At 44.4% G+C, this 10,101-nt stretch overlaps 62 non-coding genes across 62 annotated transcripts; all 62 read left to right on the top strand.

Annotated features, from left to right (window-relative positions):
• The first annotated feature begins 46 nt into the window (after positions 1-46).
• TRNAM-CAU (transfer RNA methionine (anticodon CAU)) lies at positions 47-119 on the top strand. The gene has a single exon. It is a non-coding gene; the product is annotated as a tRNA-Met (tRNA).
• Positions 120-186: 67 nt separating this feature from the next.
• On the top strand, positions 187-259 carry TRNAM-CAU (transfer RNA methionine (anticodon CAU)). Its single transcript has one exon. It is a non-coding gene; the product is annotated as a tRNA-Met (tRNA).
• Positions 260-326: 67 nt separating this feature from the next.
• Positions 327-399, top strand: TRNAM-CAU (transfer RNA methionine (anticodon CAU)). Its single transcript has one exon. It is a non-coding gene; the product is annotated as a tRNA-Met (tRNA).
• A 67-nt stretch (positions 400-466) lies between these two features.
• TRNAM-CAU (transfer RNA methionine (anticodon CAU)) lies at positions 467-539 on the top strand. The gene has a single exon. It is a non-coding gene; the product is annotated as a tRNA-Met (tRNA).
• A 67-nt stretch (positions 540-606) lies between these two features.
• Positions 607-679, top strand: TRNAM-CAU (transfer RNA methionine (anticodon CAU)). Its single transcript has one exon. It is a non-coding gene; the product is annotated as a tRNA-Met (tRNA).
• A 67-nt stretch (positions 680-746) lies between these two features.
• Positions 747-819, top strand: TRNAM-CAU (transfer RNA methionine (anticodon CAU)). Its single transcript has one exon. It is a non-coding gene; the product is annotated as a tRNA-Met (tRNA).
• A 67-nt stretch (positions 820-886) lies between these two features.
• On the top strand, positions 887-959 carry TRNAM-CAU (transfer RNA methionine (anticodon CAU)). The gene has a single exon. It is a non-coding gene; the product is annotated as a tRNA-Met (tRNA).
• A 67-nt stretch (positions 960-1,026) lies between these two features.
• TRNAM-CAU (transfer RNA methionine (anticodon CAU)) lies at positions 1,027-1,099 on the top strand. Its single transcript has one exon. It is a non-coding gene; the product is annotated as a tRNA-Met (tRNA).
• Positions 1,100-1,166: 67 nt separating this feature from the next.
• TRNAM-CAU (transfer RNA methionine (anticodon CAU)) lies at positions 1,167-1,239 on the top strand. Its single transcript has one exon. It is a non-coding gene; the product is annotated as a tRNA-Met (tRNA).
• A 67-nt stretch (positions 1,240-1,306) lies between these two features.
• On the top strand, positions 1,307-1,379 carry TRNAM-CAU (transfer RNA methionine (anticodon CAU)). The gene has a single exon. It is a non-coding gene; the product is annotated as a tRNA-Met (tRNA).
• Positions 1,380-1,446: 67 nt separating this feature from the next.
• Positions 1,447-1,519, top strand: TRNAM-CAU (transfer RNA methionine (anticodon CAU)). Its single transcript has one exon. It is a non-coding gene; the product is annotated as a tRNA-Met (tRNA).
• Positions 1,520-1,586: 67 nt separating this feature from the next.
• On the top strand, positions 1,587-1,659 carry TRNAM-CAU (transfer RNA methionine (anticodon CAU)). Its single transcript has one exon. It is a non-coding gene; the product is annotated as a tRNA-Met (tRNA).
• Positions 1,660-1,866: 207 nt separating this feature from the next.
• Positions 1,867-1,939, top strand: TRNAM-CAU (transfer RNA methionine (anticodon CAU)). Its single transcript has one exon. It is a non-coding gene; the product is annotated as a tRNA-Met (tRNA).
• A 207-nt stretch (positions 1,940-2,146) lies between these two features.
• Positions 2,147-2,219, top strand: TRNAM-CAU (transfer RNA methionine (anticodon CAU)). The gene has a single exon. It is a non-coding gene; the product is annotated as a tRNA-Met (tRNA).
• Positions 2,220-2,286: 67 nt separating this feature from the next.
• On the top strand, positions 2,287-2,359 carry TRNAM-CAU (transfer RNA methionine (anticodon CAU)). The gene has a single exon. It is a non-coding gene; the product is annotated as a tRNA-Met (tRNA).
• A 67-nt stretch (positions 2,360-2,426) lies between these two features.
• On the top strand, positions 2,427-2,499 carry TRNAM-CAU (transfer RNA methionine (anticodon CAU)). The gene has a single exon. It is a non-coding gene; the product is annotated as a tRNA-Met (tRNA).
• A 67-nt stretch (positions 2,500-2,566) lies between these two features.
• TRNAM-CAU (transfer RNA methionine (anticodon CAU)) lies at positions 2,567-2,639 on the top strand. The gene has a single exon. It is a non-coding gene; the product is annotated as a tRNA-Met (tRNA).
• Positions 2,640-2,706: 67 nt separating this feature from the next.
• TRNAM-CAU (transfer RNA methionine (anticodon CAU)) lies at positions 2,707-2,779 on the top strand. The gene has a single exon. It is a non-coding gene; the product is annotated as a tRNA-Met (tRNA).
• A 67-nt stretch (positions 2,780-2,846) lies between these two features.
• On the top strand, positions 2,847-2,919 carry TRNAM-CAU (transfer RNA methionine (anticodon CAU)). Its single transcript has one exon. It is a non-coding gene; the product is annotated as a tRNA-Met (tRNA).
• A 67-nt stretch (positions 2,920-2,986) lies between these two features.
• On the top strand, positions 2,987-3,059 carry TRNAM-CAU (transfer RNA methionine (anticodon CAU)). Its single transcript has one exon. It is a non-coding gene; the product is annotated as a tRNA-Met (tRNA).
• Positions 3,060-3,126: 67 nt separating this feature from the next.
• Positions 3,127-3,199, top strand: TRNAM-CAU (transfer RNA methionine (anticodon CAU)). Its single transcript has one exon. It is a non-coding gene; the product is annotated as a tRNA-Met (tRNA).
• A 67-nt stretch (positions 3,200-3,266) lies between these two features.
• TRNAM-CAU (transfer RNA methionine (anticodon CAU)) lies at positions 3,267-3,339 on the top strand. Its single transcript has one exon. It is a non-coding gene; the product is annotated as a tRNA-Met (tRNA).
• A 67-nt stretch (positions 3,340-3,406) lies between these two features.
• TRNAM-CAU (transfer RNA methionine (anticodon CAU)) lies at positions 3,407-3,479 on the top strand. The gene has a single exon. It is a non-coding gene; the product is annotated as a tRNA-Met (tRNA).
• A 67-nt stretch (positions 3,480-3,546) lies between these two features.
• Positions 3,547-3,619, top strand: TRNAM-CAU (transfer RNA methionine (anticodon CAU)). The gene has a single exon. It is a non-coding gene; the product is annotated as a tRNA-Met (tRNA).
• A 67-nt stretch (positions 3,620-3,686) lies between these two features.
• On the top strand, positions 3,687-3,759 carry TRNAM-CAU (transfer RNA methionine (anticodon CAU)). Its single transcript has one exon. It is a non-coding gene; the product is annotated as a tRNA-Met (tRNA).
• Positions 3,760-3,826: 67 nt separating this feature from the next.
• On the top strand, positions 3,827-3,899 carry TRNAM-CAU (transfer RNA methionine (anticodon CAU)). The gene has a single exon. It is a non-coding gene; the product is annotated as a tRNA-Met (tRNA).
• A 67-nt stretch (positions 3,900-3,966) lies between these two features.
• Positions 3,967-4,039, top strand: TRNAM-CAU (transfer RNA methionine (anticodon CAU)). The gene has a single exon. It is a non-coding gene; the product is annotated as a tRNA-Met (tRNA).
• Positions 4,040-4,106: 67 nt separating this feature from the next.
• Positions 4,107-4,179, top strand: TRNAM-CAU (transfer RNA methionine (anticodon CAU)). Its single transcript has one exon. It is a non-coding gene; the product is annotated as a tRNA-Met (tRNA).
• A 64-nt stretch (positions 4,180-4,243) lies between these two features.
• On the top strand, positions 4,244-4,319 carry TRNAM-CAU (transfer RNA methionine (anticodon CAU)). The gene has a single exon. It is a non-coding gene; the product is annotated as a tRNA-Met (tRNA).
• Positions 4,320-4,654: 335 nt separating this feature from the next.
• Positions 4,655-4,727, top strand: TRNAM-CAU (transfer RNA methionine (anticodon CAU)). The gene has a single exon. It is a non-coding gene; the product is annotated as a tRNA-Met (tRNA).
• Positions 4,728-4,934: 207 nt separating this feature from the next.
• On the top strand, positions 4,935-5,008 carry TRNAM-CAU (transfer RNA methionine (anticodon CAU)). Its single transcript has one exon. It is a non-coding gene; the product is annotated as a tRNA-Met (tRNA).
• A 67-nt stretch (positions 5,009-5,075) lies between these two features.
• On the top strand, positions 5,076-5,148 carry TRNAM-CAU (transfer RNA methionine (anticodon CAU)). Its single transcript has one exon. It is a non-coding gene; the product is annotated as a tRNA-Met (tRNA).
• A 67-nt stretch (positions 5,149-5,215) lies between these two features.
• On the top strand, positions 5,216-5,288 carry TRNAM-CAU (transfer RNA methionine (anticodon CAU)). Its single transcript has one exon. It is a non-coding gene; the product is annotated as a tRNA-Met (tRNA).
• Positions 5,289-5,355: 67 nt separating this feature from the next.
• TRNAM-CAU (transfer RNA methionine (anticodon CAU)) lies at positions 5,356-5,428 on the top strand. The gene has a single exon. It is a non-coding gene; the product is annotated as a tRNA-Met (tRNA).
• Positions 5,429-5,495: 67 nt separating this feature from the next.
• On the top strand, positions 5,496-5,568 carry TRNAM-CAU (transfer RNA methionine (anticodon CAU)). Its single transcript has one exon. It is a non-coding gene; the product is annotated as a tRNA-Met (tRNA).
• Positions 5,569-5,635: 67 nt separating this feature from the next.
• On the top strand, positions 5,636-5,708 carry TRNAM-CAU (transfer RNA methionine (anticodon CAU)). Its single transcript has one exon. It is a non-coding gene; the product is annotated as a tRNA-Met (tRNA).
• A 67-nt stretch (positions 5,709-5,775) lies between these two features.
• On the top strand, positions 5,776-5,848 carry TRNAM-CAU (transfer RNA methionine (anticodon CAU)). The gene has a single exon. It is a non-coding gene; the product is annotated as a tRNA-Met (tRNA).
• A 67-nt stretch (positions 5,849-5,915) lies between these two features.
• TRNAM-CAU (transfer RNA methionine (anticodon CAU)) lies at positions 5,916-5,988 on the top strand. The gene has a single exon. It is a non-coding gene; the product is annotated as a tRNA-Met (tRNA).
• A 67-nt stretch (positions 5,989-6,055) lies between these two features.
• TRNAM-CAU (transfer RNA methionine (anticodon CAU)) lies at positions 6,056-6,128 on the top strand. Its single transcript has one exon. It is a non-coding gene; the product is annotated as a tRNA-Met (tRNA).
• A 347-nt stretch (positions 6,129-6,475) lies between these two features.
• On the top strand, positions 6,476-6,548 carry TRNAM-CAU (transfer RNA methionine (anticodon CAU)). Its single transcript has one exon. It is a non-coding gene; the product is annotated as a tRNA-Met (tRNA).
• Positions 6,549-6,615: 67 nt separating this feature from the next.
• TRNAM-CAU (transfer RNA methionine (anticodon CAU)) lies at positions 6,616-6,688 on the top strand. Its single transcript has one exon. It is a non-coding gene; the product is annotated as a tRNA-Met (tRNA).
• A 67-nt stretch (positions 6,689-6,755) lies between these two features.
• TRNAI-UAU (transfer RNA isoleucine (anticodon UAU)) lies at positions 6,756-6,828 on the top strand. Its single transcript has one exon. It is a non-coding gene; the product is annotated as a tRNA-Ile (tRNA).
• Positions 6,829-6,895: 67 nt separating this feature from the next.
• Positions 6,896-6,968, top strand: TRNAM-CAU (transfer RNA methionine (anticodon CAU)). Its single transcript has one exon. It is a non-coding gene; the product is annotated as a tRNA-Met (tRNA).
• Positions 6,969-7,035: 67 nt separating this feature from the next.
• TRNAM-CAU (transfer RNA methionine (anticodon CAU)) lies at positions 7,036-7,108 on the top strand. Its single transcript has one exon. It is a non-coding gene; the product is annotated as a tRNA-Met (tRNA).
• Positions 7,109-7,175: 67 nt separating this feature from the next.
• TRNAM-CAU (transfer RNA methionine (anticodon CAU)) lies at positions 7,176-7,248 on the top strand. The gene has a single exon. It is a non-coding gene; the product is annotated as a tRNA-Met (tRNA).
• A 67-nt stretch (positions 7,249-7,315) lies between these two features.
• TRNAM-CAU (transfer RNA methionine (anticodon CAU)) lies at positions 7,316-7,388 on the top strand. The gene has a single exon. It is a non-coding gene; the product is annotated as a tRNA-Met (tRNA).
• A 67-nt stretch (positions 7,389-7,455) lies between these two features.
• Positions 7,456-7,528, top strand: TRNAL-CAA (transfer RNA leucine (anticodon CAA)). Its single transcript has one exon. It is a non-coding gene; the product is annotated as a tRNA-Leu (tRNA).
• Positions 7,529-7,595: 67 nt separating this feature from the next.
• TRNAM-CAU (transfer RNA methionine (anticodon CAU)) lies at positions 7,596-7,668 on the top strand. Its single transcript has one exon. It is a non-coding gene; the product is annotated as a tRNA-Met (tRNA).
• A 67-nt stretch (positions 7,669-7,735) lies between these two features.
• TRNAM-CAU (transfer RNA methionine (anticodon CAU)) lies at positions 7,736-7,808 on the top strand. The gene has a single exon. It is a non-coding gene; the product is annotated as a tRNA-Met (tRNA).
• Positions 7,809-8,003: 195 nt separating this feature from the next.
• On the top strand, positions 8,004-8,076 carry TRNAM-CAU (transfer RNA methionine (anticodon CAU)). The gene has a single exon. It is a non-coding gene; the product is annotated as a tRNA-Met (tRNA).
• Positions 8,077-8,143: 67 nt separating this feature from the next.
• TRNAM-CAU (transfer RNA methionine (anticodon CAU)) lies at positions 8,144-8,216 on the top strand. Its single transcript has one exon. It is a non-coding gene; the product is annotated as a tRNA-Met (tRNA).
• Positions 8,217-8,283: 67 nt separating this feature from the next.
• Positions 8,284-8,356, top strand: TRNAM-CAU (transfer RNA methionine (anticodon CAU)). The gene has a single exon. It is a non-coding gene; the product is annotated as a tRNA-Met (tRNA).
• A 67-nt stretch (positions 8,357-8,423) lies between these two features.
• Positions 8,424-8,496, top strand: TRNAM-CAU (transfer RNA methionine (anticodon CAU)). The gene has a single exon. It is a non-coding gene; the product is annotated as a tRNA-Met (tRNA).
• Positions 8,497-8,563: 67 nt separating this feature from the next.
• Positions 8,564-8,636, top strand: TRNAM-CAU (transfer RNA methionine (anticodon CAU)). Its single transcript has one exon. It is a non-coding gene; the product is annotated as a tRNA-Met (tRNA).
• Positions 8,637-8,703: 67 nt separating this feature from the next.
• TRNAM-CAU (transfer RNA methionine (anticodon CAU)) lies at positions 8,704-8,776 on the top strand. The gene has a single exon. It is a non-coding gene; the product is annotated as a tRNA-Met (tRNA).
• Positions 8,777-8,843: 67 nt separating this feature from the next.
• Positions 8,844-8,916, top strand: TRNAM-CAU (transfer RNA methionine (anticodon CAU)). The gene has a single exon. It is a non-coding gene; the product is annotated as a tRNA-Met (tRNA).
• A 67-nt stretch (positions 8,917-8,983) lies between these two features.
• TRNAM-CAU (transfer RNA methionine (anticodon CAU)) lies at positions 8,984-9,056 on the top strand. The gene has a single exon. It is a non-coding gene; the product is annotated as a tRNA-Met (tRNA).
• A 67-nt stretch (positions 9,057-9,123) lies between these two features.
• Positions 9,124-9,196, top strand: TRNAM-CAU (transfer RNA methionine (anticodon CAU)). Its single transcript has one exon. It is a non-coding gene; the product is annotated as a tRNA-Met (tRNA).
• Positions 9,197-9,543: 347 nt separating this feature from the next.
• On the top strand, positions 9,544-9,616 carry TRNAM-CAU (transfer RNA methionine (anticodon CAU)). The gene has a single exon. It is a non-coding gene; the product is annotated as a tRNA-Met (tRNA).
• A 67-nt stretch (positions 9,617-9,683) lies between these two features.
• TRNAM-CAU (transfer RNA methionine (anticodon CAU)) lies at positions 9,684-9,756 on the top strand. Its single transcript has one exon. It is a non-coding gene; the product is annotated as a tRNA-Met (tRNA).
• Positions 9,757-9,823: 67 nt separating this feature from the next.
• Positions 9,824-9,896, top strand: TRNAM-CAU (transfer RNA methionine (anticodon CAU)). The gene has a single exon. It is a non-coding gene; the product is annotated as a tRNA-Met (tRNA).
• A 67-nt stretch (positions 9,897-9,963) lies between these two features.
• On the top strand, positions 9,964-10,036 carry TRNAM-CAU (transfer RNA methionine (anticodon CAU)). Its single transcript has one exon. It is a non-coding gene; the product is annotated as a tRNA-Met (tRNA).
• Positions 10,037-10,101: the final 65 nt, after the last annotated feature.

Raw genomic sequence — 10,101 nt, forward strand, 5'->3', positions numbered from 1 at the left:
TTAATAGAATACTTGGTTGATAAAGAGGTGACATGTTCTAATAACAGCCTCGATAGCGCAGTAGGTAGCGCGTCAGTCTCATAATCTGAAGGTCGTGAGTTCGATACTCACTCGGGGCAAGATTTTTTCGCTGATTTTCGTTAATAGAATACTTGATTGATAGAGAGTTGACATGTTCTAATAACAGCCTCGGTAGCGCAGTAGGTAGCGTGTCAGTCTCATAATCTAAAGGTCGTGAGTTCGATCCTCACTCGGGGCATGATTTTGTCGCTGATTTTCGTTAATAGAATTCTTGTTTGATAAAGAGGTGACATGTTTTAATAACAGCCTCGATAGCGCAGTGGGTAGCGCGTCAGTCTCATAATCTGAAGGTCGTGAGTTCGATCCTCACTCGGGGCAAGATTTTTTCGCTGATTTTCGTTAATAGAATACTTGATTGATAGAGAGTTGACATGTTCTAATAACAGCCTCGGTAGCGCAGTAGGTAGCGCGTCAGTCTCATAATCTAAAGGTCGTGAGTTCGGTCCTCACTCGGGGCATGATTTTGGCGCTGATTTTCGTTAATAGAATACATGGTTGATCAAGAGGTTACATGTTCTAATAACAGCCTCGATAGCGCAGTAGGTAGCGCGTGAGTCTCATAATCTGAAGGTCGTGAGTTCGACCCTCACTCGGGGCATGATTTTGGCGCTGATTTTCATTAATAGAATACTTGATTGATAAAGAGTTGACATGTTCTAATAACAGCCTCGGTAGCGCAGTAGCTAGCGTGTCAGTCTCATAATCTAAAGGTCGTGAGTTCGATCCTCACTCGGGGCATGATTTTGGCGCTGATTTTCGTTAATAGAATACATGGTTGATAAAGAGGTTACATGTTCTAATAACAGCCTCGATAGCGCAGTAGGTAGCGCGTCAGTCTCATAATCTGAAGATCGTGAGTTCGATCCTCACTCGGGGCATGATTTTGTTGCTGATTTTCGTTAATAGAATTCTTGGTTGATAAAGAGGTGACATGTTCTAACAACAGCCTCGATAGCGCAGTGGGTAGCGCGTCAGTCTCATAATCTGAAGGTCGTGAGTTCGATACTCACTCGGGGCAAGATTTTTTCGCTGATTTTCGTTAATAGAATACTTGATTGATAGAGAGTTGACATGTTCTAATAACAGCCTCGGTAGCGCAGTAGGTAGCGTGTCAGTCTCATAATCTAAAGGTCGTGAGTTCGATCCTCACTCGGGGCAAGATTTTGGCGCTGATTTTCGTTAATAGAATACATGGTTGATCAAGAGGTTACATGTTCTAATAACAGCCTCGATAGCGCAGTAGGTAGCGCGTCAGTCTCATAATCTGAAGGTCGTGAGTTCGACCCTCACTCGGGGCATGATTTTGGAGCTGATTTTCGTTAATAGAATACTTGATTGATAAAGAGTTGACATGTTCTAATAACAGCCTCGGTAGCGCAGTAGGTAGCGCGTCAGTCTCATAATCTAAAGGTCGTGAGTTCGATCCTCACTCGGGGCATGATTTTGGCGCTGATTTTCGTTAATAGAATACATGGTTGATAAAGAGGTTACATGTTCTAATAACAGCCTCGATAGCGCAGTAGGTAGCGCGTCAGTCTCATAATCTGAAGGTCGTGAGTTCGACCCTCACTCGGGGCAAGATTTTGGCGCTGATTTTCGTTAATAGAATACTTGGTTGATAAAGAGGTGACATGTGCTAATAACCTACTCGATAGCGCAGTAGGTAGCGCGTCAGTCTCATTATCTGAAGGTCGTGAGTTCGATCCTCACTCGGGGTACTATTTCGGCGCTGATTTTCGTTAATAGAATACTTGATTGATAAAGAGTTGACATGTTTTAGTAACAGCCTCGGTAGCGCAGTAGGTAGCGCGTCAGTCTCATAATCTGAAGGTCGTGAGTTCGATCCTCACTCGGGGCCACTTTTTGGCGCTGATTTTCGTTAATGGAATACTTGATTGATAAATAGGTTAATGGATCTAATAACAGCCTCGACAGTGCAGTCGGTAGCGCGTCAGTCTCATAATCTGAAGGTCGTGAGTTGGATCTTCACTCGGGGCGTGATTTTGGCGCTGATTTTCGTTAATAGAATACTTGATTGATAAAGAGTTGACATGTTCTAATAACAGCCTCGGTAGCGCAGTAGGTAGCGCGTCAGTCTCATAATCTGAAGGTCGTGAGTTCGATCCTCACTCGGGGCATGATTTTGGCGCTGATTTTCGTTAATAGAATACTTGGTTGATAAAGAGGTGACATGATCTAATAACAGCCTCGATAGCGCAGTAGGTAGCGCGTCAGTCTCATAATCTGAAGGTCGTGAGTTCGATCCTCACTCGGGGCAAGATTTTGGCGCTGATTTTCGTTAATAGAATACTTGATTGATAGAGAGTTGACATGTTCTAATAACAGCCTCGGTAGCGCAGTAGGTAGCGCGTCAGTCTCATAATCTAAAGGTCGTGAGTTCGATCCTCACTCGGGGCATGATTTTGGCGCTGATTTTCGTTAATAGAATACTTGGTTGATAAAGAGGTTACATGTTCTCATAACAGCCTTGATAGCGCAGTAGGTAGCGCGTCAGTCTCATAATCTCAAGGTCGTGAGTTCGATCCTCACTCAAGGCAAGATTTTGGCGCTGATTGTCGTTAATAGAATACTTGATTGATAAAGAGGTGACATGTTCTAATAACAGCTTCGGTAGCGCAGTAGGTAGCGCGTCAGTCTCATAATCTAAAGGTCGTGAGTTCGATCCTCACTCGGGGCATGATTTTGGCGCTGATTTTCGTTAATAGAATACTTGGTTGATAAAGAGGTTACATGTTCTCATAACAGCCTTGATAGCGCAGTAGGTAGCGCGTCAGTCTCATAATCTCAAGGTCGTGAGTTCGATCCTCACTCAAGGCAAGATTTTGGCGCTGATTGTCGTTAATAGAATACTTGATTGATAAAGAGGTGACATGTTCTAATAACAGCTTCGGTAGCGCAGTAGGTAGCGCGTCAGTCTCATAATCTGAAGGTCGTGAGTTCGATCCTCACTCGGGGCATGATTTTGTTGCTGATTTTCGTTAATAGAATTCTTGGTTGATAAAGAGGTGACATATTCTAACAACAGCCTCGATAGCGCAGTGGGTAGCGCGTCAGTCTCATAATCTGAAGGTCGTGAGTTCGATTCTCACTCGGGGCGTGATTTTGGCGCTGATTTTCGTTAATAGAATACTTGGTTGATAAAGAGGTGACATGTTCTAATAACAGCCTCGATAGCGCAGTAGGTAGCGCGTCAGTCTCATAATCTGAAGGTCGTGAGTTCGATCCTCACTCGGGGCAAGATTTTGGCGCTGATTTTCGTTAATAGAATACTTGATTGATAGAGAGTTGACATGTTCTAATAACAGCCTCGGTAGCGCAGTAGGTAGCGCGTCAGTCTCATAATCTAAAGGTCGTGAGTTCGATCCTCACTCGGGGCATGATTTAGGTGCTGATTTTCGTTAATAGAATACTTGGTTGATAAAGAGGTTACATGTTCTAATAACAGCCTCGATAGCGCAGTAGGTAGCGCGTCAGTCTCATAATCTCAAGGTCGTGAGTTCGATCCTCACTCAAGGCAAGATTTTGGCGCTGATTGTCGTTATTAGAATACTTGATTGATAAAGAGGTGACATGTTCTAATAACAGCCTCGGTAGCGCAGTAGGTAGCGCGTCAGTCTCATAATCTGAAGGTCGTGAGTTCGATCCTCACTCGGGGCATGATTTTGTCGCTGATTTTCGTTAATAGAATTCTTGGTTGATAAAGAGGTGACATGTTCTAACAAAAGCCTCGATAGCGCAGTGGGTAGCGCGTCAGTCTCATAATCTGAAGGTCGTGAGTTCGATCCTCACTCGGGGCGTGATTTTGGCGCTGATTTTCGTTAATAGAATACTTGGTTGATAAAGAGTTGACATGTTCTAATAACAGCCTCGGTAGCGCAGTAGGTAGCGCGTCAGTCTCATAATCTAAAGGTCGTGAGTTCGATCCTCACTCGGGGCATGATTTTGGCGCTGATTTTCGTTAATAGAATACATGGTTGATAAAGAGGTTACATGTTCTAATAACAGCCTCGATAGCGCAGTAGGTAGCGCGTCAGTCTCATAATCTGAAGGTCGTGAGTTCGACCCTCACTCGGGGCAAGATTTTGGCGCTGATTTTCGTTAATAGAATACTTGGTTGATAAAGAGGTGACATGTGCTAATAACCTACTCGATAGCGCAGTAGGTAGCGCGTCAGTCTCATAATCTGAAGGTCGTGAGTTCGATCCTCACTCGGGGTACTATTTTGGCGCTGATTTTCGTTAATAGAATACTTGATTGATAAAGAGTTGACATGTTCTAATAACAGCCTCGGTAGCGCGTCAGTCTCATAATCTGAAGGTCGTGAGTTCGATCCTCACTCGGGGCCACTTTTTGGCGCTGATTTTCGTTAATGGAATACTTGATTGATAAATAGGTTAATGGATCTAATAACAGCCTCGACAGTGCAGTCGGTAGCGCGTCAGTCTCATAATCTGAAGGTCGTGAGTTGGATCTTCACTCGGGGCGTGATTTTGGCGCTGATTTTCGTTAATAGAATACTTGATTGATAAAGAGTTGACATGTTCTAATAACAGCCTCGGTAGCGCAGTAGGTAGCGCGTCAGTCTCATAATCTGAAGGTCGTGAGTTCGATCCTCACTCGGGGCATGATTTTGGCGCTGATTTTCGTTAATAGAATACTTGATTCATAAAGAGGTGAAATGTTCTGACAACAGCCTCGATAGCGCAGTAGGTTGCGCGTCAGTCTCATAATCTGAAGGTCGTGAGTTGGATCTTCACTCGGGGCGTCATTTTGGCGCTGATTTTCGTTAATAGAATACATGATTGATAGAGAGTTGACATGTTCTAATAACAGCCTCGGTAGCGCAGTAGGTAGCGGCGTCAGTCTCATAATCTGAAGGTCGTGAGTTCGATCCTCACTCGGGGCATGATTTTGTCGCTGATTTTCGTTAATAGAATTCTTGGTTGATAAAGAGGTGACATGTTCTAACGAAAGCCTCGATAGCGCAGTGGGTAGCGCTTCAGTCTCATAATCTGAAGGTCGTGAGTTCGATCCTCACTCGGGGCAAGATTTTGGCGCTGATTTTCGTTAATAGAATACTTGATTGATAGAGAGTTGACATGTTCTAATAACAGCCTCGGTAGCGCAGTAGGTAGCGCGTCAGTCTCATAATCTCAAGGTCGTGAGTTCGATCCTCACTCAAGGCAAGATTTTGGCGCTGATTGTCGTTAATAGAATACTTGATTGATAAAGAGGTGACATGTTCTAATAACAGCCTCGGTAGCGCAGTAGGTAGCGCGTCAGTCTCATAATCTGAAGGTCGTGAGTTCGATCCTCACTCGGGGCATGATTTTGTCGCTGATTTTCGTTAATAGAATTCTTGGTTGATAAAGAGGTGACATGTTCTAACAAAAGCCTCGATAGCGCAGTGGGTAGCGCGTCAGTCTCATAATCTGAAGGTCGTGAGTTCGATCCTCACTCGGGGCGTGATTTTGGCGCTGATTTTCGTTAATAGAATACTTGGTTGATAAAGAGTTGACATGTTCTAATAACAGCCTCGGTAGCGCAGTAGGTAGCGCGTCAGTCTCATAATCTAAAGGTCGTGAGTTCGATCCTCACTCGGGGCATGATTTTGGCGCTGATTTTCGTTAATAGAATACATGGTTGATCAAGAGGTTACATGTTCCAATAACAGCCTCGATAGCGCAGTAGGTAGCGCGTCAGTCTCATAATCTGAAGGTCGTGAGTTCGACCCTCACTCGGGGCAAGATTTTGGCGCTGATTTTCGTTAATAGAATACTTGATTGATAGAGAGTTGACATGTTCTAATAACAACCTCGGTAGCGCAGTTGGTAACGCGTCAGTCTCATAATCTGAAGGTCCTGAGTTCGATCCTCACTCGGGGCAAGATTTTGGCGCTGATTTTCGTTAATAGAATACTTGATTGATAGAGAGTTGACATGTTCTAATAACAGCCTCGGTAGCGCAGTAGGTAGCGCGTCAGTCTCATAATCAAAAGGTCGTGAGTTCGATCCTCACTCGGGGCATGATTTTGGTGCTGATTTTCGTTAATAGAATACTTGATTCATAAAGAGGTGACATGTTCTGACAACAGCCTCTATAGCGCAGTAGGTAGAGAGTCAGTCTCATAATCTGAAGGTCGTGAGTTCGATCCTCACTCGGGGCAAGATTTTTGCGCTGATTTTCGTTAATAGAATACTTGATTGATAGAGAGTTGACATATTCTAATAACAGCCTCGGTAGCGCAGTAGGTAGCGCGTCAGTCTCATAATCTAAAGGTCGTGAGTTCGTTCCTCACTCTGGGCATGATTTTGGCGCTGATTTTCTTTAATAGAATACTTGGTTGATAAAGAGGTTACATGTTCTAACAACAGCCTCGATAGCGCAGTAGGTAGCTCGTCAGTCTCATAATCTGAAGGTCGTGAGTTCGATCCTCACTCGGGGCATGATTTTGTCGCTGATTTTCGTTAATAGAATTCTTGGTTGATAAAGAGGTGACATGTTCTAACGAAAGCCTCGATAGCGCAGTGGGTAGCGCGTCAGTCTCATAATCTGAAGGTCGTGAGTTCGATCCTCACTCGGGGCAAGATTTTGGCGCTGATTTTCGTTAATAGAATACTTGATTGATAGAGAGTTGACATGTTCTAATAACAGCCTCGGTAGCGCAGTAGGTAGCGCGTCAGTCTTATATTCTAAAGGTCGTGAGTTCGATCCTCACTCGGGGCATGATTTTGGCGCTGATTTTCGTTAATAGAATACTTGGTTGATAAAGAGGTTACATGTTCTAATAACAGCCTCGATAGCGCAGTAGGTAGCGCGTCAGTCTCATAATCTCAAGGTCGTGAGTTCGATCCTCACTCAAGGCAAGATTTTGGCGCTGATTGTCGTTAATAGAATACTTGATTGATAAAGAGGTGACATGTTCTAATAACAGCCTCGGTAGCGCAGTAGGTAGCGCGTCAGTCTCATAATCTGAAGGTCGTGAGTTCGATCCTCACTCGGGGCATGATTTTGTCGCTGATTTTCGTTAATAGAATTCTTGGTTGATAAAGAGGTGACATGTTCTAACATAAGCCTCGATAGCGCAGTGGGTAGCGCGTCAGTCTCATAATCTGAAGGTCGTGAGTTCGATCCTCACTCGGGGCGTGATTTTGGCGCTGATTTTCGTTAATAGAATACTTGGTTGATAAAGAGTTGACATGTTCTAATAACAGCCTCGGTAGCGCAGTAGGTAGAGCGTCAGTCTCATAATCTAAAGGTCGTGAGTTCGATCCTCACTCGGGGCATGATTTTGGCGCTGATTTTCGTTAATAGAATACTTGGTTGATAAAGAGGTGACATTTTCTAATAACAGCCTCGATAGCGCAGTAGGTAGCGCGTCAGTCTCAAAATCTGAAGGTCGTGAGTTCGATCCTCACTCGGGGTAAGATTTTGGCGCTGATTTTCGTTAATAGAATACTTGATTGATAGAGAGTTGAAATGTTCTAATAACAGCCTCGGTAGCGCAGTAGGTAGCGCGTCAATCTCATAATCTAAAGGTCGTGAGTTCGATCCTCACTCGGGGCATGATTTTGGCGCTGATTTTCTTTAATAGAATACTTGGTTGATAAAGAGGTTACGTGTTCTAATAACAGCCTCGATAGCGCAGTAGGTAGCGCGTCAGTCTCATAATCTGAAGGTCGTGAGTTCGACCCTCACTCGAGGCAAGATTTTGGCGCTGATTTTCGTTAATAGAATACTTGATTGATAAAGAGATGACATGTTCTAACAACAGCCTCGATAGCGCGTCAGTCTCATAATCTCAAGGTCGTGAGTTCGATCCTCACTCAAGGCAAGATTTTGGCGCTGATTGTCGTTAACAGAATACTTGATTGGTAAAGAGGTGACATGTTCTAATAACAGCCTCGGTAGCGCAGTAGGTAGCGCGTCAGTCTCATAATCTGAAGGTCGTGAGTTCGATCCTCACTCGGGGCAAGCTTTTGGCGCTGATTGTCGTTAATAGAATACTTGATTGATAGAGAGTTGACATGTGCTAATAACAGCCTCGGTAGCGCAGTAGGTAGCGCGTCAGTCTCATAATCTAAAGGTAGTGAGTTCGATCCTCACTCGGGGCATGATTTTGGCGCTGATTTTCGTTAATGGAATACTTGATTGATAAATAGGTTGATTGATCTATTAACAGCCTCGATAGCGCAGTCGGTAGCGCGTCAGTCTCATAATCTGAAGGTCGTGAGTTCGATCCTCACTCGGGGCAAGATTTTGGCGCTGATTTTCGTTAATAGAATACTTGATTGATTGAGAGTTGACATGTTCTAATAACAGCCTCGGTAGCGCAGTGGGTAGCGCGTCAGTCTCATAATCTAAAGGTCGTGAGTTCGATCCTCACTCGGGGCATGATTTTGGCGCTGATTTTCGTTAATGGAATATTTGATTGATAAATAGGTTGATTGATCTAATAACAGCCTCGATAGCGCTGTCGGTAGCGCGTCAGTCTCATAATCTGAAGGTCGTGAGTTCGATCCTCACTCGGGGCGTGATTTTGGTGCTGATTTTCGTTAATAGAATACTTGATTCATAAAGAGGTGACATGTTCTGACAACAGCCTCTATAGCGCAGTAGGTAGCGCGTCAGTCTCATAATCTGAAGGTCGTGAGTTCGATCCTCACTCGGGGCATGATTTTGGCGCTGATTGTCGTTAACAGAATACTTGATTGGTAAAGAGGTGACATGTTCTAATAACAGCCTCGGTAGCGCAGTAGGTAGCGCGTCAGTCTCATAATCTGAAGGTCGTGAGTTCGATCCTCACTCGGGGCAAGCTTTTGGCGCTGATTGTCGTTAATAGAATACTTGATTGATAAAGAGGTGACATGTTCTAATGACAGCCTCGATAGCGCAGTAAGTAGCGCGTCAGTCTCATAATCTGAAGGTCGTGAGTTCGATCCTCACTCGGGGCATGATTTTGGCGCTGATTGTCGTTAACAGAATACTTGATTGATAAAGAGGTGACATGTTCTAATAACAGCCTCGGTAGCGCAGTAGGTAGCGCGTCAGTCTCATAATCTGAAGGTCGTGAGTTCGATCCTCACTCGGGGCAAGCTTTTGGCGCTGATTGTCGTTAATAGAATACTTGATCGATACAGAGGTGACATGTTGTAATGACAGCCTCGATAGCGCAGTAAGTAGCGCGTCAGTCTCATAATCTGAAGGTCGTGAGTACGATCCTCGCTTGGGGCAAGATTTTGGCGCTGATTTTCGTTAATAGAATACTTGGTTGATAAAGAGGTGACATGTTCTGACAACAGCCTCGATAGCGCTGTAGGTAGCGCGTCAATCTCAAAATCTGAAGGTCGTAAGTTCGATCCTCACTCGGGGCATGATTTTGGCGCTGATTGACGTTAATAGAATACTTGAATCATAAAGAGGTGACATGTTCTAACAACAGCCTCGATGGCGCGGTAGGTAGCGCGTCAGTCTCATAATCTCAAGGTCGTGAGTTCGATCCTCACTCGGGGCAAACTTTTGGCGCTGATTGTCGTTAATAGAATACTTGATTGATAAAGAGGTGACATGTTCTAATGACAGCCTCGATAGCGCAGTAAGTAGCGCGTCAGTCTCATAATCTGAAGGTCGTGAGTTCGATCCTCACTCGGGGCATGATTTTGGCGCTGATTTTCGTTAATTGAATACTTGCTTGATAAATAGGTTAATTGATTTAAAAACAGCCTCGGTAGCGCAGTAGGTAGCGCGTCAGTCTCATAATCTGAAGGTCGTGAGTTCGATCCTCACTCGGGGCAAGCTTTTGGAGCTGATTGTCGTTAATAGAATACTTGATTGATACAGAGGTGACATGTTGTAATGACAGCCTCGGTAGCGCAGTAGGTAGCGCGTCAGTCTCATAACCTAAAGGTCGTGAGTTCGATCCTCACTCGGGGCATGATTTTGGCGCTGATTTTCGTTAATGGAATACTTGATTGATAAATAGGTTGATTGATCTAATAA

Source organism: Phalangium opilio, unplaced genomic scaffold (assembly GCF_054372755.1).
Source record: "Phalangium opilio isolate 3A_F unplaced genomic scaffold, DU_Popi_V2 ptg000002l_1, whole genome shotgun sequence".
NCBI lineage: Eukaryota > Metazoa > Arthropoda > Arachnida > Opiliones > Phalangiidae > Phalangium > Phalangium opilio.